At 47.4% G+C, this 26650-nt stretch overlaps 1 long non-coding RNA gene across 1 annotated transcript; it reads left to right on the top strand.

Annotated features, from left to right (window-relative positions):
- Nucleotides 1-5802: 5802 nt before the first annotated feature.
- On the top strand, nt 5803-25856 carry LOC121062600. Its single transcript, XR_005815638.1, has 3 exons — nt 5803-5967; nt 8502-8504; nt 25844-25856. It is a non-coding gene; the product is annotated as an uncharacterized LOC121062600 (long non-coding RNA).
- Nucleotides 25857-26650: the final 794 nt, after the last annotated feature.

The following is a 26650-nucleotide window of genomic DNA, read 5'->3' on the forward strand; positions in this document are numbered from 1 at the left end:
CATTTTGCTGAGTAAGTCATGCTAAAACTTAAAGTTTTCCCCTCAAAATGATCTTTCCAAATGAGATTGATATTGTGAGAAAAAAAGAAAAAAGAGAAGAACGCCTTCATCATAAGGAATTATGGAATTAATTTTCTTTATACACTGTGTTTGCACAGGACATTTTTGTTAACTCTTAATAAAAATACCATTCAGCTGCTACTTTCATTGTTTTTATCCTGGGACCAATACAACATTGTCATTATTGGATATAAAGTGCTGTAAAAACAAATCTAATTTGTTAAGTTTATTTTGATAAGAAATAAATATAAAGGTAGTGCATAGTTTGTGTAGTGCTGCTATCATAGGACTCCTGGGTATAATTTATATAAAGAAAATAAAAAAGCATACATAACTTTCTAGTTGATTTCCTTTAACAGGGCTAATTGAAAACAGTTTCTGTTATTTAAAAGTAATTTATTTTAAATATACTTTTTAAAACAAAGTTCTTATTGATATCCATTTTAAGTATAATATTATCTCAGTGTGGGATACAAGTAAAAGGTCAAATCTTGTAGGAGTATTTTCTGTATGACTCAGTTCTGATCACAGATAAACTTATCAGGGAAACCAAATTAGTTAACCTTTTCAGTACCAAAAGCTTGTTTTAACAGGCCACAACTGTTTCTTTCACAAATGCAGCACTTCAAAGCTCATGCTTTTGTTCTGAAACATGAAAAAAGAGTGTGCTAATTTCCCTTTTCTCTATCTGATAACAGGCAAAGGCTAGTGATTTTTAATATGAAATTAGACTTGTTGAGATTCAGTATGTGGGCACACAAAGTAATAAATTATTGATTTTTCATCAAGGGTTGTTATGCAACAAAAATGCATGATTTTTTTACTTCTATGATGCCTTCAATTTATGGACATTGTTAAAGAATATGTTTTTTCTTGTCCAGTAGCACAATCCTTCTGTATGGGTCTGATTACTGGAGAGCTGAAACATGCTTTGTAAGCAAAATGTCTGCATGGGTACACCTAAAGGAACCTGCCTTTTTCCATATTTCTTGGTAGGTGCTTCAATTCTTGCCCAGTCAACCCACTTGTACATTTCTCAGAAGTCTCTTCAGCTCTGCTTCTTTCCTATTTCCATTGTGGCAATGCCAACAGTTCGATGGCTTGGGTTGCTCCAAAACATTCAGTCGAACTCAATACCAAAACCTGCTCTTCTCTCTTAAAGCCAAATCTGGGGCGATTGAAAGGTTTTTATGGACTTCAGATTTTGCACCACGCTCACGTCTGAGAGAAACCCTCCCAGATGTTAATGAGCCCGTGGCATTCATGAGCTTCATGGCGTTTGTGCTGTCTCACCGCTACCAGCACGATTTAATGTGGTCTTTGGGGGACAGTTTGACTCACCGAGGGCTGTGCCTGCAGACTCACTTCTGCCACCTCTACTCATTTTGCATCATATTTACTCTCGCTGACGTGCATGGAGAGGTTGTACTCCAGGGGATTAAAAGCGGCAGAGCCCTTCCCCAGACAGCTCCTTGAGAGCTACATCTCAGACACTATCTGGTGGAGAACTCTTGAGTTGCAGATATTAGCGATATTTCTCCTATTCAGTGATGTTGATGCATTAAGAAAATTCAAGGGTAAAGATATCTAGAAAACTGGTTTTGAAGGTCAAAGCACATGCAGCACTAGTTGAGCTGTAGGAGCATATTGGCTGTGCACAGCAAAAAGTCAAAACACAAGGCTGTGAGACATGTCCCAGGCTGAACTAGAATGTGCTCGGGGTGGAAATTTTGTCAGCTGTAGTCATACTCAGTGAAACATTCGTCTCATGTTGGCAGTGGCAATGAACTATTTTTTTTTTCTTCCATAATTTACAAAAGATGACCAAGTAGGTAGTTAAAACATTTCAATTCTTCCATGAATGGAATAATTTTACACAGTATTTTCTCAGCAGAAAAATAAGTGGCACTTGGGGAACTATTTTGTCATTCTCACAAAATGTAATTTCATCCAAACAGGCAAAACAATGCAATTATCTGGGCAGATAATGCAGCACACTCCACATACATGGGCAGTGAAGATAATGTTTTATTCCATGAACAGGAGATGGTTCCTTTGGAAAACTTGCTGGGTCACTTTTAATTATTAAAAGAGCAAATTCATGGTTTCCTCACAGAGCAGTCACGCTGTACAGTATTTTCTTTTTTGTTCTATTTAAATTTAGACTGATTAATCAGACTTCCTGGCAGTGGTTATATGAGGAGGATGACTGAGAATTTAGTAGGTGAGTTAATTCTCATTTTTACTATGTCTCAAGAGCCACCCACTTTCCCTTCCCATGACTCGACACCAACAAGTCTTCACAAGTTTTGCAGAGTGACACCAACGTGGTGACCTCCTGCACCCCTCCATCATTTACCCTGGTTTTGCTGCTCCCACTTTGACACATTTCTCACTTTTTAGCTCCTCTCACCAGCCCCACACTCGGGTCACCTCCGCACATGCCTGGTGCCAGTGGCTGGGTGGCTGCAGACTCAGTGGGTTGAAGCCTTGAGGTCCCCAGCAAAACCCCACCTCCCGCCCAGTACCCTGGACATGGACATGGTCTTCATGTCAATCAGGGATGGCTCAAACATTGTGTCTTCTGGAGCCCCACGGGCTTGTTTAATGGGTGAGCATTATGAGATGATGAGAAGGAGGGAGAGTCCAGATGTTTCATGGCACCTTTTGACAGATATTTTCAACAATTGTCTTTGTGTTGGAGAAGTACATAAATCCTTTGTGATAAATCTTTCTGGTGCACCTCACAGTTTTGCTGTAAGCTCTCCAATATTTCTACTCCTAAAAAACCCTTCTCATTGGTCTGGGCTTTCTAAATTAAGCACTGCCAAAATGTGGTGGTGCTAAAGGGCCATATGTCCCCACCACCGCCCTGGGTCATGGGTGTTCGACGTGCCCAGTGCGGCACTCATCCTGCTTGGGGAGACAGCTTCCAGGTTTCAGCACTCAAAATGGAAGAACTTGAAAGCCTAGCAGGGCTATCAAGTGGTAAAATGATCAAATACCATCAAGAGTTGTAGGGAGAGGTGAAAGTTTGGAGCTGGAGAGAGGTTATCTTTTTATTTTTCTTAACTATATATGAGATACTACCTCTTTCCACAAATATCACCACACTTACAGCCCTCGACTATCTTGGTTGCAACAACAGTGAACATACCTGCATTTCTTTTCCATTTCAAGCCCTCTAAACCGCACATGAATGCAATGAGGTGCATCACAGAATTACAGAGTGGATGAGGTTGGAAGGCACATCTGGAGATCACCCAGTCCAACCCCTATGCCAAGCAGGGTCACCTACAGCACGTTGTGCAGGATGGCATCCAGGTGGGTTTTGAATATCTCCAGAGAAGGACACTCCACAGCCTCTCTGGGCAACCTGTCCCAGTGCTCCATCACCCTCACAGTAAAGAAGTGCCCCCTCATATTCAGCCAGAACCTCCTGGGCTTTAGTTTGTGCCCGTTGCCTCTCATCCTCTTTATGGGCTCAACTGAAAAGAGACCAGCTCCATCCTCTCGACACCCTCCCCTCAGGTATTTATACACATTGATGAGATCAGTGAATGAAGTCCTTACACGTGATAAATCGGTGACAATCTCTTTTCTCTCCTATGTTCTCACCAGACTCTGACCTTTTACAGATATGCAGTCAGATGTTGCTTCTACCAAACGTAGAGCTGCAAAAACTGGAGCATCTCTCACTGACAAAGAAACCAGCCTTTTTGACTGAAGTGATAAACAATTGCTTGAGGGTTTCTGCCTCCCTGGCTCCTGAGCACAGATGTCCATTATTAGCGATTATGGACCTTAAACCTTCCCACAATTACAGTTCTGCAAATAGGAAGTGATAGCGAGACACAATTGCTAAGCATGGTCCTGTCGTGTTTGTGGGTTATGTGGTCTTCTCTAAATGTTGAGTAAACACAGTGTCCCACCACAGTTGATTTTTCCCTGCAATATATTATCTTTAATAAAGCCAAAGCTGTACAGTTTGCCCATTGCCCTCCCACTGCATTTTTATGTTCTGAGAACAAAAATTCAACTTTTTTTTTTTTTTTGGACTGGTGGAGACAATATATATGCTTTTAACATGCTCTCTGTCTTGCTATCCAGCTGCAGAAAGTCCTCCAGTGTGCAAGCCCAGAAGATGTGTTTATGTGTCTGGTCATCTCTGGAATGTGTGGCTGCAAAGCGAAAGGCTGGGAAACTCTTGTGGGGTGGGACGGCTGCGCTGGCGGTGACCTGCCAGCCCTGACAGACGCATTTCTGACTGTGGAGAAGGAAATCTGGTGCCGAGGGGCTTTGGCATGCCCGAGGGATGCCCTGTGCCACCCCACAAGTAAAAAAGCTCATCGGGCGCTGCGATGCATCGGGAGGAGAGGTCCACGGTGCAGCATCCAGACTGTTGGGACTCTTTGTGTGCTTCCTCCATGGGCTTCGAGGTGATGGGGTTTTGGGGTCAAGGTGGACCTTGCATCTCCTGGTGGTTGCTCGAGCCCTTCAGTGCCTCGCAGCCGGCACCCAGTGTTTTGCAGGACGGGGTTTCCGCCGGCTGAAGAGGAAAAAATCCCAATTGCGCAGGGCTTCTGTGTGTGCAAAAGGTCTGCTAGAGAACTGCCGAAGCTAAACTGATCACACATGTCCTTCAGCTTAAGAGAAGGGAGCTCTAAGTGAGAGCATGTGTGCTCCGAGTCCCGGGCTGAGAAAATGTCAGTCTCAGGCGCTTGGGAAGTTCATATTGATACAAACAGGGAGGCTCCCTGCTGCCCACAGATTTCCCACATAAAAGTCCTACTGGTAGCCGTGGGAACTTCGCAGCAGCCACGCTGTGGCTAAAGTCACCGCTCTGAAAATGCAGTGAAATTAGTGTTCATAAAAGTGAAAAACACGCCACAAGAATGAGGACGTTCTGATTCACAGCCATGGAAATTACATGAGCTCTGGCATAGAAAAAAGCTGCATTTTGCTGTTATCCTGGCTTCAGAAAGGGATTGCTGGTAAATTTAAAAAAAAAAAAAAGCCTTTTTGAGCAAAAAATCTTTGCCTTTTTTGCAAATGATTTTTTTTTTTTCCACCAAAACACAAAAAAGCCAAGCTGTGCCCATTATGCTCTGTGGAAAGGGCAGATCCTGCGCTGCACAGTGGCCTCTAGTGAAGCTGAGCAGTTTGCTCCAGAACCTGTGAAATAATTTCCAGCAGCTGGTTTGTTACTAATTTCAGTTCTGCCTTTTGGTCTGACCGTCACCTCCCCCAGCCTATGCCACTCGCGCCGTATATTTTTAAGGAAAACAAAAAAGAAAAACACGGCAGGATATGATGGGGCAGTGGGTTTGTTCTGGTGTGAATTGAACATGAAGCTGGGATCCAGAGAAAAAGGTAATGCTAGCAGTAATGCAGCTCTTATGGTTTAACAGTATTATTTAACACTATTTGAAGTTCCTTTTTTTGACCTTTTCTGCTGTAAGCAGAGGGGATGGCGATGTCAGCTGTGACTCTTGCTGGTAGACTTTGGATTTGCGCATTGTTCTCTGTTCCCTGTACAGGGACTCACCCTCAGACAGGCTCCCTTCACCCTCACTGATGTTTTTGCTTGCGCCACAAAGATTTGGAGCACCTGCTCTGTAGTCAAAGCATCCGGCGGGATCTGTGTCCCAGTGACCTTGTTTCCCCTGATTTTCCAAAAAGGCTCACGGAACCACAGCAGGGCAGAGGCTGTCAGGGAGCTCTGGAGGTCCCCGTCCCCAAGCCCCGCTCCAGCAGGGCCCCCCAGCGCAGGGTGCCCAGGACCCCGTCCAGGCGCCTTGTGCCGCTCTCCCAGGAGGAGACCCCACAGCCTCTCTGGGCAGCCCGGGCCAGTGCTCAGCCGCCCGCCCAGCACACAAGTGCTGCCTGGTGCTCAGAGGGAGCCTCGTGCCTGCCCCTTGGTGCCCACTGCCCCTGGCCTGGCGCTGGGCACCCCTGACAAGAGCCTGGCTGCGGCCTCTTTGCCCCCTCCCAAGCCCTCCCAAAGATGCCACTGATGAGCAGCACCTCCTCATGCTCCTCGCTGGGTTTCCTCCACCACCACCCCATCCTCGCTGAACCCCCTCTGCCGTGCTGGCCGGGCAGCCAGCACCTTCCCACCCCCACCCCCACGCCCACAGCTCATTACAGCAGCAATCTTAAAAATACAACAGGAAATGATTTCAATAGGGGATGTGGTAGCTGACAGAGAAAAGTGGAGTAGGGCTGAACTGCTGCCGTGCTTTCATGCGAGTACGGGGCCCTGCAGAAGAGCTGCGGGGGAGCGTTTGTGCAGATTTTCGTGTGGCAGAAGGACCCACGCTGGGTTTGGTTGTGGATTCTGCCAAGACCTGTTGCAGTGGCCACCCTCGCTGCTGGGGTCTGGACGCAACGTGGCAGCGTTTGGCTGGGGGTACCCGGCCCTGGCATGTTATCAGCACAGGACACCTTGATAACCCCTCCACATCAACCTCACAACTGCTTCCTTGCATCAGCTGCCTCTGGGCACCTCTGCTTTGATGGGGAAATAATTCACTTGCCCACCAGATTCCAGTGCTAGATACAGTTGGGTCTGATGCCCAAACAAAACACCTGCCAAACGCACTATTTCTTCTGTGAAGAACTTTTAACATCCGATTGAATTACTGAATGGGGAGTCTTCGGGTGCCCTGCTCTTGCATGTCACTGAGAACGCCTCATCCTCTTCATCTTCTGCTGGGGGACCAGCTGGGAGGAAAAAAGGGTCTGGTTTCACCCTCTCAGGGTAAAAGAGGCTCCTGGGCCTCAGAAAGCTGAGTGTTTTCTGTGAGCCACTGCCGTGGGCTTGGAAATGGGCTTTCAGTCTGCTTCCGCCAGCTCCGTATTTATAGTGAGCGTTTATTTCTCTCACCAGCTGGTGAAGTGTTTTTTCCGGTAGCATGCAAATGCTTGGGATAGAGGTCCAAATCCTTCTCTGCCTTCAAGCACAAGCACACCATATCTGGGTCAGGAAGTCCCTGACCTGCAAATCATTGGAGGCTGACAGGGTATATCATGGCACTTTTATTATAGGCTTGCCCTAGTCTCGTACTCTCTAGGCATCTGCTATTGCCAGCACTACAGACAGGATATTGGGCTAGAGGGACCTCTGCTCTGACCTCCTATGGATGGTTTTATGGTCTTTGGTCTTCATCTGCAGCCTCCAGAGGCTAATAAAGATTTTGTGAATATAAAGAATTCATTGCGATCCAAGCAGAAGTCAGGAGCATAGGAGGGCCCCGAAAGAGCCCAGCGCTGCCGGGGAGCAGAGGTCTGATAAGAGAAGTGGGTGTCTGGCAAGTGCTGATGAAACAACTTCCAAAGTCTATCACTGCTAGATAGATGGTCCTCTGTGAGCAATGAAAATAACTGTTCCTGGACACTTCTTAACACATGCTTCTCCGTACAGTGTACGATTTAATAATTTCATAAGCGTTCGTCATTCGCTGTTATCTAAGCGGAGCACGAAATCACAAGGTTGTGCACGGGCATCGGGCTGGTTGAGACACATGGTGCTTGTGCTGCCACTGGAGATGAGCTCTGAGATATCCAGTGCACCAGGAAACGCCAAGGGGGGGTTGAGGCGGCAGAAAAACGCCTGCTGAGACTCCTCTCAGGTCTGTTTTCTCTCCCACCTGCCTCCCTCCTCTCTGAGGGAGCAAGCAGGACAGAAATCCCTTGTATAAATCACTTTCCCCTTATCAGTGGGCTTTTAAAAGACATTTTTGCATGTGGCAGGGCAGCCTCGCAGCTGAGGAAGGACCTTGGTCAGCCAGCGGGTTCAGCCAGCAATGCGGCCGGTGGATCCAGCCCACGGTCACCTGGTGGCACCGACCGTGCCATGGACATGGCACTGGGCTGGGGATACTGAGCAGGGCTGCTAGACCCTCACCTCTCTGGTTTGGTGGGACACCAGGTGGTAAGGACAGCTTGTCTGACCACCTCCAACCCGTGCCTGCCCCTCTTTGGGGCTTCTGACAGGAGAAGATGGGCAAATTTGTTCCCATGGGTGACGTGAAAAACCAATAAAATCAGACAAGGATTTTTTAACTTTTTTTGCTTAGTTTTCCACCTTCTTCTCCTTCTTTCTAGCCTAGAAAAATTCCCTTTTCTAGCAAGAAGTCCCATTCTCTTTTTCATCAGATGCTGCTGCATGTTTTAGGTCTATGGTTTCCATGGCCTGTGCTGAAGCTGCTTCACCTTCACTAGCTTCACTGCGATCCCCGCGCCTTGCCCTGGAGCTGCAGTATTGACAGTAGTGATGAAGATGCTATTTTAAAAGCCAGGCTCTACATTCATGTTTTGCCTACTCCCAAAATAGTCCTGAAGACTCAGATTTCTGGGTGCCACCTCCCATGCCTGGGAGGACGACAGCCCTGCCTCTGCAGCTGGAGCACATCGCTAGCATGGAAAATGCAGCAGAGCTCGTGCAGCCACACCACGAAGGAAAACAGGGCATGGCTTGCACAGTTGCTGTGTGCCTGGGCATTGCACAGCTTTAAAAAAAAAAATCTAGCATTTTAATCAGAATGAGCAAAGTGCACGGTCCTGCTCAAACACTGAGACATTAAAGCTCAAGCCAGTCTGTTTCAAGTCATTCAAGTGCCAATGCAACACACAGCAGAAAAAAAAACAGTGTGGAAAAATACTCCCTTCTCACAGGGGTGATTAAAATGTGGATTCTGCTAAGAAACTTCAGAACAGCCAAGAAGCAAACCAACAACAATGTGTGGAGGACATCAGCCTAGAAAGGTAAAAATACCTCAACTCAAGCAAGTACTCTTAAAACTGTTATAGGTGTCTGTGCACACATCTCCCTTGCCTCATGTGTGGGTACCCTTGTTACTCATTCAGTGAGGGAGGCAATAGAAGAAGAGACTTCAGCTGGGTTTAGGTGTTCCTGACACCTGTGCTGGTGGAAGCTGGCTGCTTTCTACAGAGGTGGCCAAAAGCTTCCCTCCTCTGATGGGCTGGTGAGGCTGGAAATGAAAACTTCTGAAATATTTGGGACTGCTCAGCCTGGGGAAGAGGAGGCTCAGGGGGATCTCACCCAGGGCTGTGAGTCCCCGCAGGCAGGGGGCAAAGAGGCCGCAGCCAGGCTCTTGTCAGGGGTGCCCAGCGCCAGGCCAGGGGCAGTGGGCACCAAGGGGCAGGCAGGAGGCTCCCTCTGAGCACCAGGCAGCACTTGTGTGCTGGGCGGGCGGCTGAGCACTGGCCCGGGCTGCCCAGAGAGGCTGTGGGGTCTCCTCCTGGGAGAGCGGCACAAGGAGCCTGGACGGGGTCCTGGGCACCCTGCGCTGGGGGGCCCTGCTGGAGCTGGGCTTGGGGCCAGGGGCCTCCAGAGCTCCCTGACAGCATCAGCTGTGGCGGGGACCAGGGGTGCGGGCAGCAGCCCTGCTCTCAGGGGGTGCCCAGGGACCGGCTCTCTCCCGGCCGGCTAGCAGCAGAGCGGGGCGCTTCCCGCGGTGTCCGGGACAGCTGTGGCGCACACAGACAGCCTCTCACCCACCCACCCACCCACAATGTCTGCAATGCGCACAGCTGCTGCCTGGCTGCCTTACAAAGGTGCCTGCGCAGCAGCACATGGGCCGTCTGCGCCGCGGGCTCCGAGCCGCGCTCGGGCTATATTTTACAAGTCGGTTTTCGACCCTGCTTGCAAGCACAGGCACGCTTTTATGGCATCTAGAGCATTTCGCCAAATGATTCGGTAGTACACTACTGACCAGACAGTGCCTTTCCAGATTTAGATTAGCAGGGGAAAACAGCAAGTGGTAGGTTCAAGAGCGGGTCAGTGGATACGTTACACCCGAGCTCCTCCGCCGAGCATGGGAGCGCTCGGGCTCCCTCGGGACAAATACTGTGAGCCGTGCTCAATAGAGATGGCCTAAGGTGTTTGCTTTTATGATTACCAGTGCCATTCGTGCTGGGGAAATGCTGTTATCACGTTGTAAACATCGTTTTTAATATCGCAGAATCTTTGCAGTTGGTGTTTGGGCTTCAAAGGAGAGCGCACTGTGCTCGTTTTGCTCTCAAGCAGCGTTTTAGCAGGAGGTTTTCAGGGAGGAAAAGTAGGGTACAGAGGTGGGAGAATATTCTAGATTTGCTGAGGGACTTGTTCTTAAATATGTATTAATGCCAACGAGTCCAGTTTGGAGGAGGGAGACAAGGAAAGCTGTAACCCAGATCGTGAAAACCAAAATCGGTGCTGATGGCTGCACTGTGGATACAGGTGAAAACCCAAACACCGCACCAAAACACTGCCACACAGCATGGACTGCAGCGTTTAAATACCCCATCTGTAACAAAACCTGAATTTACAAACAACAGAAACCAGCTCACCGCCCCAGCACATAGCCACCACCTGAGTTTTGGTGGAAGAGTCTTTCCTGATGATCTGAAAAATGAAAAAAAAAAAAAAAAAAAAAAAGCAGATCCCAATAATAACCTTTAGTGATCGCAGCCTGGCTCCGAAGGCTGCAAGATTTTTAGATTAAGTTCTGTTTGGTTAAACTTCAGGGTGCTTTTTGCAGGGAAATATTCCCCTTTCATACAGACCGAGGCTGCACGAGCCCCCTCTCCCCTTCTCCCAACACAAATCGTGATCACTGAGCTGACAGCTCCGAGATCAGGACAGAGAGCTGCTTACCCTCGCCTTGCCATAAGAAATAAAGCGCTTTGTCTCACCCTTGCTGCGCTGAGCTGCTCGTGCAGGCGCTGCGTGTTTGCTGAGTAAGATCTGGCCCGCGTAGGAGTAAGTCATTAATAACGTGCCCGCAGTTACACTTCAGCTCGCTCAGGGCTCTCCCACATTTTTGTACGCAATGGTATTTTTAATACTGTCGTGCCCGTAAGGGTTGCTAAAAGTGGCTTTGGGGAACGCGGTCCCTGTCCTTGGGCACATCCGGGGATGCCAGAGCCACCTCTGCCCAGGGATGTTGAAGGCGATGGATGGGGATCATGCCTGACCCAGTGGTGGGGATATCACACGTGGCACCTGGGGCACTCACCTGCCTTTACTAGGTGGTAAATTAGATTTTATTTGAAATTTATTTATTTATTTATCTATTTATTTATTTAGTCAGAGCAGTGCAGTGTCTAGGCCAGAAAGGGAGACGACTGCAAAGGTGAGGTGTCAGCAGCTGTCAAGCTTGAGGCTCTAACACACCCTTTTGGGCAGGTTTGCTTTGCTGTGGCAGTTAAAAACACGATAAAACACCTGCACACCAGCACTGTTAGAGTGATGATGCTTATTTGTGGGGTCTCCTCCTGGGAGAGCATCACAAGGCTCCTGGACGGGGTCCTGGGCACCCTGCTCTTGGGGGACACCGCTGGAGCAGGGCTTGGGGTTGGTGACCTCCAGAGCTCCCTTCTGACCTCAGCCATTCTGTGAGTCTGTGGTATTTTCAGTGCTGGTACCTTTTTCCCTTCAGACCAGTCCAAATCCCAAATTCCTGCCATTGCTCTTACTCAGACAAACCTCCCACGGACCTATTCCTGTCTGGGCCAGAACTGGCCCAAACCTTTACGTTTTGACCCAGAATGTAAAAAACACCACCAAAAATAAAGGTTCACCAAGCTACACCCCTTTTATTTAACCTAGTTTCTGTATGACACAGGCACATCTGACCACGTGGAGCAAGTAGGACAGATGCTTCTCGATCAGAAGACATTTGCGCCATACCCATGCACATCCAGTCCCTTGCTCCCAGGATCAGGCTGTGCCGAGACAGGAAGGAGCAGGGGAAAAGGAAATGTTTAGGTTTGCCCTTTCTGAAATGGGTGGCTGGATCCAGTGGATCTCAGGAGAGAAAGCTGTACCTAATGAATTTTCCTACCTTAATGTGCTCTACAGCTAGCAAAGGGGGACCATGGACATTGGGGTACATCACTAGGGTGCACGGCTTCGCAGAAGGCCACCCTGAGGAGAGAAAGGGAAGGGCTGGCACTGCGGGGGGCAGGTGTCACAGTGCCTGCAGCTGCAGCTGTGATTGCAGGCAGCCTTATTTTGAATATGAAAACTCTGAGCTGGGAGGCACATGGGCTGGCTGAAAGGGGGAAGGAAGAGGAGGAAGGCCCACGCTAGGCGTACTCAAAGGAGTGGAGCTGGGTTAGTATCTCATCATCCGAGCGTGGCCAGCAAGAGCCAAGAGCCTCCCCGCCACCTTCCCTGCTGCAGCGCTCGGGATGCTGCTTTAAAAATCTGGGCAGCCCAAGAAAAAGTCACACAAAAATGCCTGCTGGTATAAATGGATGCATTCAGACAAATGCCTCCTGTCCAAAATCAACAGGAGCAGACAGAGCTGGTTGTCTGTATTTCTGCATAGTATGGTCTTTCTGTGGCCCCTGTTTGCTGCTTGGGCTTCACTGAGAATTTGAAGAGAACATCCATTCCAGAAGGTCCAACCTTTAAACTTATCATATAGCAACACTTTTCCTATTCTGTAGTTTTTAAACATTTGCCCTAACATTTTGGTCTGCCCCATCACTTTAGGTTAGTTGTTGGGTTATTAAATAAGGACTGAATCCACGACTGACAGAGTTCCCAAATCTCTGCAGCGGCAATGGCATAAAGAATGATAGAAAGTTGGCTCAAAACAGCCAGGAACATAAACTTCTTTCAGTCAGGACTTTATGTTTTTGTAAACTATTCTTCATTTCTGTTTTTAGAAAATTTGCAGCCTTATCCTCATAACATGCATACTTAAAGGAGGAGATCTGTTGCCTTTAAGAGGGTAACATGCCTGAAAGTGGCAAAATCTGCCATAAAATACACACCAATGATAATTACAGTTAAAAATATGCAAGGAACTTAAAGTACGTATTTTAACCTCATTAAATACTACAATTCATTCATTTTTGCTTAAATAGTCCATTACATTGATATGTAAATATTAAATAGTAAATCTGATGTTTACTGCTACTACTTATTACTATGAGTTTTATGTCTGGTTCTGTTATTAGTACAAGGTCTATTTTCGGTGAAAATTCTTCAAATGTGAAAACATGACTAAAACACATTAAACTGCAAGTAAAGCAACCACATTTGAAAGAATGCAAAAAAGTGCTTTGGCAAATTGTTATCTTTACAGTGGTATCTTTGCTCTATATATTTACACAAATACACAGAAAGATATTGTATATTAATTACACAGGAAAATCTTACTCATCTCTGTAGAAAAACAGGATAGAGATTTCACATGTGGCTCAGCTCTAGGACGATGTGATATTTGTGTCTGTGCTGTTTTCAAGATGCAATTTATCTAACACTGGAAAAGGGTATGGTTTGGGTGACTAAACTCTGGAGTGATGCTGAATGATAAAAGTGCTAAGGGGAATTTTTGGGGCGTCTAAAAGACAACGTTTAAGACTCTGTAGGTGTAAAAAAAACCAAAAGACATTTTTCTGGTGGTAGTACAAAAAGCTTACTGACATTTTATGACACAGACTAACCTCCCCCCATACCTTCAACCCCCCTTGCAAAACGCAGCTGCCTAAAAACTGAAGGCAAGCTCGCTCACACGCAGGCATTGCTTTGGTTTGTCTCACCCCTCTTTGAGAGGTTTGCTGTATATTTAGTGTCCTCAACTTGCTCAAGCTGTAGCACACACAGGCATGACTGATGAGAAGGGCAGGCACACGAACCACAGAGCTCATATGGGATATGCACCACTAGTTATTTGCAAAACACACAGCCCTGCAGGCGTTTGAGAGCTGGGACAAACCCTGCACTGGTTGCAATAGCTGGGGAGGGGAAGCTCTGCTGACCCCATCCCACCATGGGGACTGTCCTGGGTGAGGGATGGCTCCTCGGCTGCAGGAACCTGCTGAGCTGAGCGGCTTTTGGGAAAGGCCTGCCAAGGAAGGGCAGCTTGAGCTAAGGAAGCTCCAGCACTCAGAAGCCCGGTGTGGAAATGGAGGTCAGTGGGTTGGTGGGGATGCCTACGGGAATAGCACTCTGCAGGAGAGATTTGCATCAGGAGAAGCACATTAGACATGACACTGATGGATGGGTCTGGATGGTGATGGATGGGTCTGGGTGGTCTTCTTCATCACCTGCAGGTGGGCTGCTTCCTCTCCATGGGTGCTAAAGAGAGCAGTGGAGCACTGTGTTATGGGGACACTGTTGTTAATGCAGAGGTTTGAGCTCTCTCTCAGATCCAGAATCCCTGGCACCCCCATCCACCCTGCCAGCTGCATGCTGCAGGTCTCTGTGAAGTGTGGGGGGCCCTGGGCTCCCTCCTGGGCTGCCCAGGTGCAGCTCGGGGTCCTGCACAATGAGGAAACTCTGGGCAGGATTCACCCCATCCAACTCATGGGCCAGCTTGTGGGGAGAAAAATGTATCTGTGGAGGTTCATTTGGGTCTTAAAGGCACTATTGAAGTTCCTCTCTGCAAGAGCCTTTTGGTTTTGGCTCAAGAGAGAGCCTGGCATGAGCAGGGCTTGCTGCTCTTACCTCCCCAGTGTCATCAGGTTGAAATGTCAATTTTGACCCAAGCTGCCAATGCCTATGGGTGTGTAGACTGACAGTCAGTGGCCGCAGGTCTTGGCAGAGGTAAGTACTCCCAGGTCTGCTCCTCCTCTTTCAGCATAGCCCCAGGTGGGACATTTGCCCTGTCCCATCTCTACCTACCACTGTTTCAGGGCTTTTCCTCATGGGAAATGGGGAAATCCTGGTGCCCATTAGCTTAAGGAGCACAAAGATGTCTTGTTTTCTGTGGTACAAGGTCTGGCTTTCCTTCCCTCTGATGCTGGACCTTCATTTCAGGTCATCAGAGCAGAAACATGATTGCTCTTTCTGGAGTCCCAGGTCTGTGTTGACAACTTTCCCCAAAAAGCTTTACTGCATTCTCTTGCAGTCCCAGCCCTGGACTACATGGCAATTCCAGCTGTGAATGTTTTTGGAAAAATAGCTTGGCTCCAGCACAGTAAATAAAGGCTTGAAAAGTCAATGGTCCTCTTTCCATCCCCCTGGCTCTTTGAAAGCACCTCAGAAACAACAACAACAGAAAAGAACAATTATTATTGAATCTCAAGATTTATTGAACCAAAAGGTACAACTTAGGGGATCTGAACCATGAATTTTGAATGACTAGAGATGGCATTACCATAAATTCAGGGCAAATTGTCTGCATCACAAAGCCAGAGGAGGTCTTCAGAGAGAGGAAGAATTAAGAGCTATGTCACAGAAGCAGAAAGCCATGGAGAATTCCCAGGGCTGAATTTCAGTTTCCAATGGCTAATCTTGCTCAAACTTTGTCCCCAAACCAGAATAAGAGCACTTTAGGAGTCTAACAGACACCATCCTGGCTGCAGTGGGCTTAGTGCTTTTTCTTCTTTATGTTAAAACCTCACTGAGGTTGCCTGCCAGGTGTGGGTGGCAAAGCTCTCAGATACTGATTTTCAGTCTGCCCGTCTTTAAAGCAAAAACTCCTTTCATGTCACCAGGCACTGTATCAGAGCCCACAGTGGCTTGCAGGGTATTTCTGCGCATCATCGCAATGAAGACAATAGAACATCCTGTGAAGTAACAGCCTCAGCAAAACACCACAAGAGAAAATTGTGAAAAACACAGTTCTCTGTTCCTTTTTTACACAGGCTTCTGGTTAGAAGCAGAGACATACTGGATCTGAAATCGCTTTCTCTTGTGATTTGGCTTCTTTTTAAGCCTCAAACCATTTAAAGCTCCACTCCTCTCCCTCAAACCCTGTTGAAGCTTGATGTGGGAGAACGTAGGCTTTTTTCCTACTGCTTTCAGTCACTGTCTGACATATTCTGAATGTGCCTTGATGTGTCCGCTGCTTTTAATATTGCTGGCTAACACAAAGCACTCGATTTGTTCCTTCTTACTGACACACATAATTTGTATTTCCGTAGAGAAATATTGCTCTATTTTTCAGGGAGCTTACATGGGAGAGCAATGTAGCAAGCTCCATAGAGTCATTGTTTGGTGCTTAGTCATTCAGTTTTCCTAAGGCATTATATTCCTATAGACTTGGGCGTCTTGCATGCGAAAGATTATATTAATAGACCTTTATGCGTGCAAGCAGAAGGCTTGTTCTTATAGTTGCTGCTTTGAAGTTGATGGAAACTGTATTTATTCTCCTAAATTTGTTAGTGCCTGTTTTCAGCGCACTCTGGGACACTGCGCTGTGGGAAGTTTAACCTCAGGAATGGGAGTTGGTATTGAGGTGCTGCAGCCTGCAGGAACAAGATGATGTTTTTTGCCATTTTTCTGGGAGAGGCATCATGCCCACACCAGGCTAGGAACAGACTTTCTACCAATGTACAGCTCCTAAGCATTTTCAAGCACATGCAACATCCTTTGTAGCTCCCTGGCCTAAGTCCACGTCCAGCCTTGCTATATTTGTAGTTTATTGCATCTCCCTCAAAGCTGGCTGAACTCTGCTGGTGGGTGAAATGATTCCTTTAACGTCTTCTGAGTTTATGGCTGCAGCAACTTCATATTAACATTTTTTGTGATTGTTAATGCTTTATGAAGGGAATGATATGCTAGCAGCTCAGGGTACGAATTGGCCAGCTACATTGCTCACTCATACAGACCTTTGGTGGGGTATCAGCATGAAAACAGGAAACAATGTGGGAAATGTTAATAAAACTTGACAACAACAGCTCAGAAAGGTGTTTGATCCACCGTTTAAGTGTACATAACTATTACAGGATGAGGAAACAGGAAATACGCTGAGGGGAGGAGATGAGAACAGAGAACTGTAAAAAGAATAAAACGACTGAACTGAAAAAATTCCAAGTCACCCATTCTGAAGTCAGCTGAGCACACAGCTTCTTACCTAGGTGTTATGCTGTGAACCACGAGGAGCTGGCATTGAGATCCTTCAGTAATAAATTTCATTGAAGCATTGAATATGAGACCAGGTTAATGCCAAAAAGAAGAAAAAAAAAGTTATTTCCAGGCAAGGGTTTTAAAATTTTCAAAAACAAATCAGCTTTCTGTGGTTCCAGTTTCTTCAGAATCTGCACTTGCCCACAGCCTCAAATAGATGAGATGCCATTGTGCTAATCCTATTCAGAAGGGATATTAACATCTCATGATCACTTTTTTCTATCCTCGGATCCCCCGCACACCACCCCACATTCTTTCATAAGTAACTGAGTCAGAAAAAAAAAATCCCCTCTTTTTTTTCCTGATGTATTTTATTGCAGTAGGTTCTCTGCCTTCTTCTCATTGAAGTTTGCATGATTAGTTCCCTGGTAACCCACTCTGGTGTTACTGAATGGAGTCTAGCAAATGTGTAAATTTCAAAGAACTGCTCAAGGAAAAAAAGTGTGTAATGATTTGGATATAAGAACAGCAAAACCCTTCCTTTATGTCACCTTTCATTAACAGCGTTCAAAACATTTTAAACACTTGAAGTCATGAGTCACAGTTCATAGACAAAGAAACTGGGCTCGAGAGTTGAGGATGTTTGATTTTTAGTAAAGTAATTGTGGAGTTCAGGTCTGCTGAGTTTTGGCCTCATTCCCTCTTTGTTGGATGATACCATTTCCTGTGAGCAATACACTGGAAAGAACCATTGTCTAATGTGCAGGACACCCACTATCTTCCTTAAAATGTCCTTTGGACCTTTGCAAACAGGGAACAGTAGCTACAGCTACTTCTTGCCAGCCATAGGCCTGCACAAGACAATGAGGCTTCGTGTCTTTGAGATGGGGCAGAAAGAAGACACCCCTGAGGCAGGAAGGCAAGGAAAGAGGGACCATCCCAGGAGCCATGAACAAATACCAAAAAGCAAGAGCTGCATTGGCCTTCCTTCATGCCATAGAAGCAAGGGAGGTTGCTAGCATTTTCTGGTGTTTAGAAGCTTGTGTAGGATTTATCTGCCCAGCTTCGTTGTTCTTCTCACTGATAGTCATGTCAAAGACAAGCCAGATACATCACCCTGTGCTGGTTTTACCCAGTTGGGCAGCTGTGAAACTCAAAACAAACTAAAACCACCTTCGCCCCGTCCACTGTTTTCTACATCCTCCCTACGAGTGACGCAGGGGAACGGGGAATGGGGGCTGCGGTCAGTCTATATAGCACTTCGTCTGCGCCACTCCTTCACGGTCACTCTCTGCACCTGCTCCACGTGGGGTCCCTCCCACGGGATGCCGTCCTTCCCGAACTGAGCCTGCGGGGGCTGCCCACAGGCAGCAGCTCTTCAAGAACTGCCCCCACATGGCTCCGTACCACGGGGTCCATCCCCCAGGAGCAAACTGCTCCAGCACGGGTCCCCCACGGGTGGCAGCTCCCCCCAGACCCCCTGCTCCTGCGTGGGCTCCTCTCCACGGGCTGCAGCTCCGGCCCGGGGCCTGCTCCTGCGGGGGCTCTCCATGGGCCGCAACCTCCTCCAGGCCACATCCACCTGCTCCACCCGGGGCTCCTCCACCGGCTGCAGCGTGGAGATCTGCTCCATGTGGGACCCGTGGGCTGCAGGGGGACAGCCTGCTCCACCAGGGGCCTCTCCACAGGCCGCAGGGGAACTTGTGCTGTGTGCCTGGGGCACCTCCTGCCCTCCTGCTGCATTGACCTGGGGCTCTGCAGGGCTGGTTCTTGCTCCTCACTCTCCCAGCTGCTGTTGCACAGCAGGTTTTCTTCTCCCTTTCCTAAATCTGCTCTCACAGAGGTGTAAATAACATTGCTTATTGGCTCTGCCCTGGCCAGGCAGGTCCCTTTGTAGGTGGCTGAAACTAGCCCTCACCCAACATGGGGCAGGTTTTGGGTTCTTCTCACAGAGACCACGCCTGCAGGCTCCTGCTACCAAAACCTTGCCACATAAACCCCATACACACCCTGAGTGCTATCTTGGTTTCTGCGCACCCACTGCAAAGGGTATCAGGCTCGGGTTTCAGTGTTTATCTTCTGATTTTCTATGGGAACACTCTTACCCTTTGTCTCTCCCCTTGAGGAAGAGGCTGGAGGTGCGTGGGGGCTTCCCTGCATGCAGAGCTGCCCCATGATACAGCAGCCTGTTCCCCGCCACTGTTGGTTTAAAGTAATGCACTGCCTACTGCTAGTTTGGCAGACACAGGGGGGCTCTGGCACAAGGTGGCTGCCTTTGATCTCTAATATGGACTGCACTTCTCTAAGGAAGGTGAGTAGATGGATGTGGCGACACTACTTGGCAGCTCAGACATGATGTGTGGCCTCCAAGGCTTGGACACTTTCATGTATGTTTCTCCTTCCTTGTGATTTTCATCTTTTGGTTTTATGGGCAATGGACAGTCCTGGCTCTGTTTAAGCAGCTGACCCTGCAAATTGCATGTGCTCTGCTGTGCTGTTTCATGCAGACAGCCCCTTTTGGAGACAGCATGCTGCTTATTGGTACAGCTATGACAGCGAAACATGTAAAAATTTAACCAAGCAACAAATAAAACTGCTCCTGCAAAACTTGCTAAATATCACAGTGGGCTGGTTTGTTGCTTTCTAAAATGATGTGCACACACATACCTGTCCTTCATCCAATGTTGAAGGTATGCCCTGTTAAAAGTGCAAAAGTCTATTGTTTTCAGTCTTTAAAATGTCCCTCCCCTAAGTCCATTCCATGGACTTCCTCCAAAATGCTTTCATGTCCTCCTGTGTCAGACAGTATTATGAATTGCCAAGTTTACTCATAAGTGGAGTGAACTATCACCTGCACATTGGCTTTTCAAGCTAGAGACAGTGTGGCTGGTGATGAGCTCCCTTTTCTTCATCTCCCAAAAGCAGGAAAGGTAATACACGGTGAGCTATTATGAAACACGCTTTTTATAGAGGATGATTTCTCTATGCCATGGTATTGTGTATCTTCGACTCTTCTTTGGGTAGTGATATTGAGAGCAAAGTAATCTCTTGGTGGATAGAATGCTATGGTGCCCTTCTTCAGGACTAGCTGTAAGCATGAAAGAGCTTCCCCTATGCTTCCTTTTGAAAAGCCAAAAAGAGCAACATCCAGTTTGATTAGTGAGTCATTTTCTGCCTCCTTGGTCCAACTCATGGCCTACCTCACTGGCTTCCAACTACCTCACTTGTTCCACCATAAGCTCTTCTGCTGAGCCTTTCACTCACTGTGGGCCTGGGCAGGTGGCAGGTGGCATTTGCGGTAGCCCTGGGGAGGCAGTAGGAACTGAGAAATGTGCCTAACACGATGTCTCCTCATGGGATTTTAGGGGGGAGCCTTTTTTTCTGGTACAGGAAAAGGAAGTAAAGCCAAGTGCAAAGAGGGCTACATGTCAGTGGTATGGTTGAGGTGGTCACTGGTGCAGGAGGATTAATCGTCATGGAGACTATAACAAGGAATGAAGTGTGGAGAGGAAAGTGCAGAATATTTTAAAGCATTGGACATCCTGTGGTGACCACTCAGGGGTTAGCTTTCTGAAGGCAGCAGGATATGGCAGTGCATTTGGTCTCTGTGTCTGATGCTTCTTGTGATGCCTCTCAATGAGGCTTGGCTGCGGTCAGCTCCTGAGGAGTTCTGCACACCATTGACCCTTTCTCGTCTCTGTGGCCATGGGAGGGGACAGCACTTTCCAGTGGGCACAACCCTCCTCTGTACAAGGGCATAGTGAGAGATATTTGGACTTCTGTGGTTATGTGGGGTGGGAAAGTGCCACAATGAACTAAAATTGTGATGCATATGAGATACAGAGTGAAGTGATTCCTTCCGGTTGTCCTTGGTCCTCCCTTTTTGTCTTGGTGCTCTGAAACTCTTTGCCTCCTGTCCTTGGGTGGAAAACCATGGTGGAGGTTAGCAGCGTCAGGGACACCGTGTGCTGCTTTACTTGTGGACAGAGAGATTGACTACTTTGTATTAAAAAACAAACCCAAACCCCACCAAACAAAACCGTGAAAAACACTTAATATAAATTGGATTTCTTTGAGTGGAAGCAATAAATGTTAGGTTAGAGGTACTTTCTGTGAACACTTTCTTCTCTTTGTTCATCTATTCATTAAATTTGCAGTGCACATAAATGAATCCAGTGAGAGCTGGTAAAGGTGGGAGTAGGTGACCAGTTGACAGAGACAACATAAAAATCTTGGAAGGGCTGGACAACCTGTAAAGCTTTCAGGGACACAGACCAGGTTTGTGGAGGTACAGAAGGTAGCTCATGTCACAGCCTATTGCCAGCATCAGCTCAAGAGGTGGCAATGGAATATATTTATATATTTTCCAATAGTGTGCAAGGCCTTACAGGCAAAAAAAAAAAAATATAAAAGCCAACCCCATGACACAACACAAAGTACAAACTGCTGCCTAATGTAGGACTTGACCTTAACAGTCACCTTTCATAATGAAAACCTCATCGCAATGAAACCTCGGCTGTCTTGACCTGGTGGAAACCAGAGACAACGTATCGCTCTAGTGAGGTGACGCAGGGAGCAGATTGGAGTCGCATCCCAATTTTAAGGCAGTCCTTCCCTGCACTGGTTGTTGGTGTTCAAACACAGAGTGCAAGAAGGGACAAGGTTCAGGATAAGCCTATGAGAACCCCAATTTAAGTGTGACATTCCTCAGGCTAGAGAATAGCCACAGAAGCAGCCTTCTCAGGGGCTTTTCTCTTTATACAGGAGCAAACTGGTAGCACCTGGCAGTGCCTCCTCAGGTGCCCGTTGCCTTCCCTAGTGCACGGACAATTTTTCACATTTCTTTCAGAGCCACCACTGCCTGAGCTGCGCTGTCAGGGTTGGCAGCTTGTCACCTTGCCCTGGTGGCCTGCTCTGAGATGATGACTCTTGGTGCCTGTGAAGAAATGGGTCACCGTGGTTAACCACTCCTTTAGGTGCAGATGATTCTTCCTGAACTTATATGTATTGATCGACTCTTTCACATCAACAGGACGGCTCGTAGGAGGGCAAGACGTGCTGGCTTCAGTCATTGAAACTTCCGACAAAAATCTCTCACCAGGAAGATCTGTGGGTGTAGGGGTGAGAAGTTGCTGTGAGGTATCAGTCTGTAGAAATACATGGCCACTTGACAGGCCAGCAAAAGATGGGGCTCAAAAAGCGCCCTGTCCCTTATAGGGCATATTTTGGTGGTGGTGATGGTGGTGGGAAACAACTCTGGGAAAAATAAGTAAACATTTTTGAGATGAGGTTTCACTACCAAACCTTTTCAGGAGCTGCAGGAGTCTCCCGTGCTGCCTCATGTCATGCTGAACCATGTGTTTTTACCAGAAAAACAAAACAGCCAGCACCCACAGCCTCTGTAAGCAAGCCCTAATGGTGTAAGGCATTTCTGGTAACTGAGCTTCAGCAACTCATGCCCCCTGAGACAACAGAAAATACTTGGCAAACAGGAAAATAGGAGGCCCTGGGAGGTGCAACCACCCTGACAAAGCTCCAGACAGTCAGGGGACAAGAGGGGAGGTGGCAATATATCAGGGCATGGTCGCCATCATCAAGCCATTTCGAGGGGCTCTGTAGGTAACGCTGCCAACATGGAGATAGGAAAGAAAGCCCTGGTGACAGCAGCCTGAAGGCTTCCTGTTACAGACCACCGAGGTGACTATCAGACCTCATTGCACTCAGCAAAAGATGCCAGCTGCTGACACTTCTGGAAAATGACAATTGGCTGTCGCACACAATGCAGAATTTTTGGAATAACAGCAAAGGGGGGTGTCATTGTAGGGACATAACAAAAATATTTCCGGGGTGTTTATTCAAGAGAAGTGTTAATATTACTGCACAAGATTTGTGGTTGCCTTTTATGAATTCACCTTTGAGTATTCAGTACAAGCTGGGAGCATTGCTTGTACAACGTAAAAATGGGGAAAGTAGGTTTGCTTTATGTAGGTCTTTCTCAGCCACTGTATTAATCTTGCAAAAACCCCATAGACATAGATACTCCCACTATCTGCTACTAGAATAAGGGCACTTTAAAGTTTTGTTTTGATGCTTATGAACTGCAGTAATTGAATTGTGAAATACTCTAAAGATTTAGGAAGTCCTAATGGGAACAGGCACTGTACATTTTGTCCTTTTGTAAAAACAAAATATTTTTTCCTGTTTTTCCTGGAATTAAAGCACTATTTCAAACTGCTACAGGCATTCAGTTGTTTCCACGTGATGAGTAGCTTGCACCCCTGGATCAGGAGCTCAGGTCTCTGGGTCAAGTTGCTGAAATGTCATCAATATCTGTGCAAAAACCGTGGATTTATGAAACTGGCAATTGATCGATAAAATTCCTTACACTGGTGTCATGCCTGAGGGCTCTGCCAATACGCGGCATTTATGATGCTGAAGGGTCATAAATGAGATACATAGAAAAACATCACAAGATAGCTGTATTTTTGAATGCTTGCTAGAGAGTATTCGTTCAGCTTGCCTGGCTGGGTTGTATTATGCTTTTGCCAGGCATTGCATCTCTCCCAAATTAAGGTCAAGACCTGGTCATTAAAGTTCAGTAATTTCCTACGGAGGTAGGATGTCACCATCTAATGCATTCTGGTCTGCTCCTGAACATTTTTTTTTTCTGAACCTGTGTTTTTCTCATGCTATTTAGTAAACACAGTGCTTTAAATTCCCATGCCAGTGCATCTCATAAACATGCATGCACATGCAGTCAATGGCTTTGTGATGCACAAAAAAGGTGTCAGGATCACCTATTCAGTGTTTCATGCATTCAGCTCTACAGAGGAACTCCGGGGAGACCAGTCCTCTAATTTTGATGTGCAAGTTAGGTTTATAAAGTGGGAACATTTTCCTTGCAGCAGGTTCAGGACAGGAGAACTCAGCGCATCTGGACCCACCGCAGCCTCGTGCAGCCAGCCAGCAGTCAGCTCTAGGGCTTGCAGGTGTCTGTCGCAGGATATCTGTACAGTGTTAGCTTCACAGTTTATTATCTTGGGAATAGGTAGTTTGTCCTGATATGTTCTGTATTATCTATAGTTTTATTGTTTGGGTTCCTATATAACACCCTCCATAGCAATTCTGGAAGAAAAGCAGTGGTGAGATAGTAAATGAAAACGTGGGAAACTCACCTTTTTTGACATGCATGGGAGATGGGTGAAGTCAGCATGCAGAAATGATGAGTGGGTGAACTATACTCACCTCCATCCGTGCTCTACTGCTGAGCAGGGTGTTGCTGTGCAACTGGAAGCGATGAAGGGACGGGGGCTCCTCTGAGAGTGAAGAAAAGGCTGCAGAAAACTTGTGGCCGGACCCCTGCCCTAGCACCACAGCATCTTCCCACAGTTCAGGCAGCAGTGTGAAGAACATCTGCTGCAGACTTCGTCTCACGCCCTCTCCCCGAGGGGAGAAGTGTGTGCAGTGGAGTGTGCTGTTTTGCTGGGGAGGAGGGTGGCTGCGGATGGTAGATGTGGTGCAAGTGTGTTTGTCTTAGAGAGGGAAAGAGCCAAGACATGAGCTTGCTGGTGCAGATGGAGGTGATGTGAGCAGTGATGGTGTCCAGACTCTGGGAAGGCCCTGCCACAGCTGTGGGAAAGTTCAGGATCCATCCCAGACAAACTCCAACCTCCTCCTACGGCACCCTCTGAAGATGCTGAGGCCACTGCCTGCTTGGGACATTGTTGGATGCCATTCCCACCACCCAACTGTCCTTGTGGAGAAGCACAACTCTCTTGGGCCAAGACGTGTCTGCACAGTAAGTGTCCTTAAGTAGCCTGAGCCATGGACTGTAGACATCCCAGTTCTGTATGGAAAGTGGTGAGTCCCACCAGAGCCTCCCTGTCTAATCTGTATGTAATCTCCCTCCTCCCAAACACTCAGTGGTTTACCTTTTCTCCTTGCAAAAGAGTGAAATAAAGTCATTTTTGGAGCTCATATGACTTAAATTCCGGTTATTTTTCAAGTTTTCTGCTTGTAATCAAAAGAGAATTTTGCTGTGTAACCATTTCCTATGAAATAGTGGCTGGGCATTTGGTTGTCATATGGCTGTGCTGTATAATTATAGAACATGTTATGGTTTGATGGATGAAGTCATTAAGAGCATAGTAATTAGTACCAGCCTGCTACTTTGAACTGCTGTGTGGTGTCACATATTCCTTGCAGTGAATTACATCTGTGCACACACTGAATACAGCTTTCTAACCATCTGATGCCTCAGGCTTACATATTGTTACGCCGTATCCATCCAGAACATTTTTCATTCATTTTTAAAAATACACACACATCAAACCAGACAGCAGTCTGTAGCTTCCTACCTCCTAGAAAATACACTTTTTTTTTTTTTTTGAAAGGAAAACTCTAAAAGGAGAGTTGAGAGGCTTATCGTGATGTCTGACATGGATTTGGCACAGGAAATGAAATCTTGCAGCAGAAAGGTAAAGCACTCTGCTGCCATGTGTGGGACCCCATGCCAGAAGTGATCCTGGTTTTCTGCTTTTTGGTTCAGCAGCCTCTGAAGGGCAGAAAACTGTGTGCAGCCTTTTACCTTTGAGATGATCTGAATGTTGGGGCTTCAGTAGTGGTCTATATAGAAATCCTGGTCACAGAGTGACAGCATGGCTGAGGTTGTTAGGGAGTTCTGGAGGCCCCCGTCCCCAAGCCCAGCTCCAGCAGGGCCCCCCCAGCGCAGGGTGCCCAGGACCCCGTCCAGGCGCCTTGTGCCGCTCTCCCAGGAGGAGACCCCACAGCCTCTCTGGGCAGCCTGGGCCAGTGCTCAGCCGCCCGCCCAGCACACAAGTGCTGCCTGGTGCTCAGAGGGAGCCTCCTGCCTGCCCCTTGGTGCCCACTGCCCCTGGCCTGGCGCTGGGCACCCCTGACAAGAGCCTGGCTGCGGCCTCTTTGCCCCCTGCCTGCGGGGATTCACAGCCCTGAGCCTCCTCTTCTCCAGGCTGAGCAGTCCCAGCTCTCCCGGCCTCTGCTCACAGGAGAGGTGCTCCAGGCCCTTCCTCACCTGGGTGGCCCTTTGCAGGCCCCAATTCCTACCCCTCTCCCACCCCAAGCCCCTGGAGGTGACTTGGGATGATCTCTCCTGTAAGCAGATCTGTTTCTCTCCCCTCCTCTGCCCCACCACAATTCACCTCAGGCAAGTCAGTGCTACTGGAAACCCTGGTGGGACAAATATAAGTGCTGCACTGCATTAAATGGTGCAGATGTGCCCTTGGATGTGGCAGGTAAAGGGATGATTTATTTTTTTTTTCCTCCTCCACCTGCACCATATTCCTCTCTGGAAAATCTCAATAGGTGTGAAAAACCAAAATGTGATGAACTTCAGCTGCAAATGACAACTCTGCTTTCCAGCATAGGTTATCGATGCTTCATGGCAATTAATGTGCTATTAAAGATACACTGCTGGGGCTATGGTGTCTCACTTTTCTGTTAGGGGCTGGGCACCTCAGCTATGCCTCATCTTGCAGGGTGTGTCAGCGTCTCCTTATGTACAAAGTCACCCTGCACTGGGGAAAAGGTAGTTTAAAATAGGGAAGGCCAGCTCAGAGAGGATAATATTCAAACTACGCTGAGTCTCAACTGGATTTGGACCAAAAACACTAAAACACTTCGGGTTTAAGGATTTTTTTTTTCTTTTTAATGAAAAGTTGAAATTTTGTCTGGGAAACAATCGCTTTTAGAGGAAAAATAGAACTGAACGACCACAACTAAAAATTCCATTTCCTG

The sequence above is a fragment of the Cygnus olor genome, chromosome 1 (assembly GCF_009769625.2).
Source record: "Cygnus olor isolate bCygOlo1 chromosome 1, bCygOlo1.pri.v2, whole genome shotgun sequence".
Lineage (NCBI taxonomy): Eukaryota > Metazoa > Chordata > Aves > Anseriformes > Anatidae > Cygnus > Cygnus olor.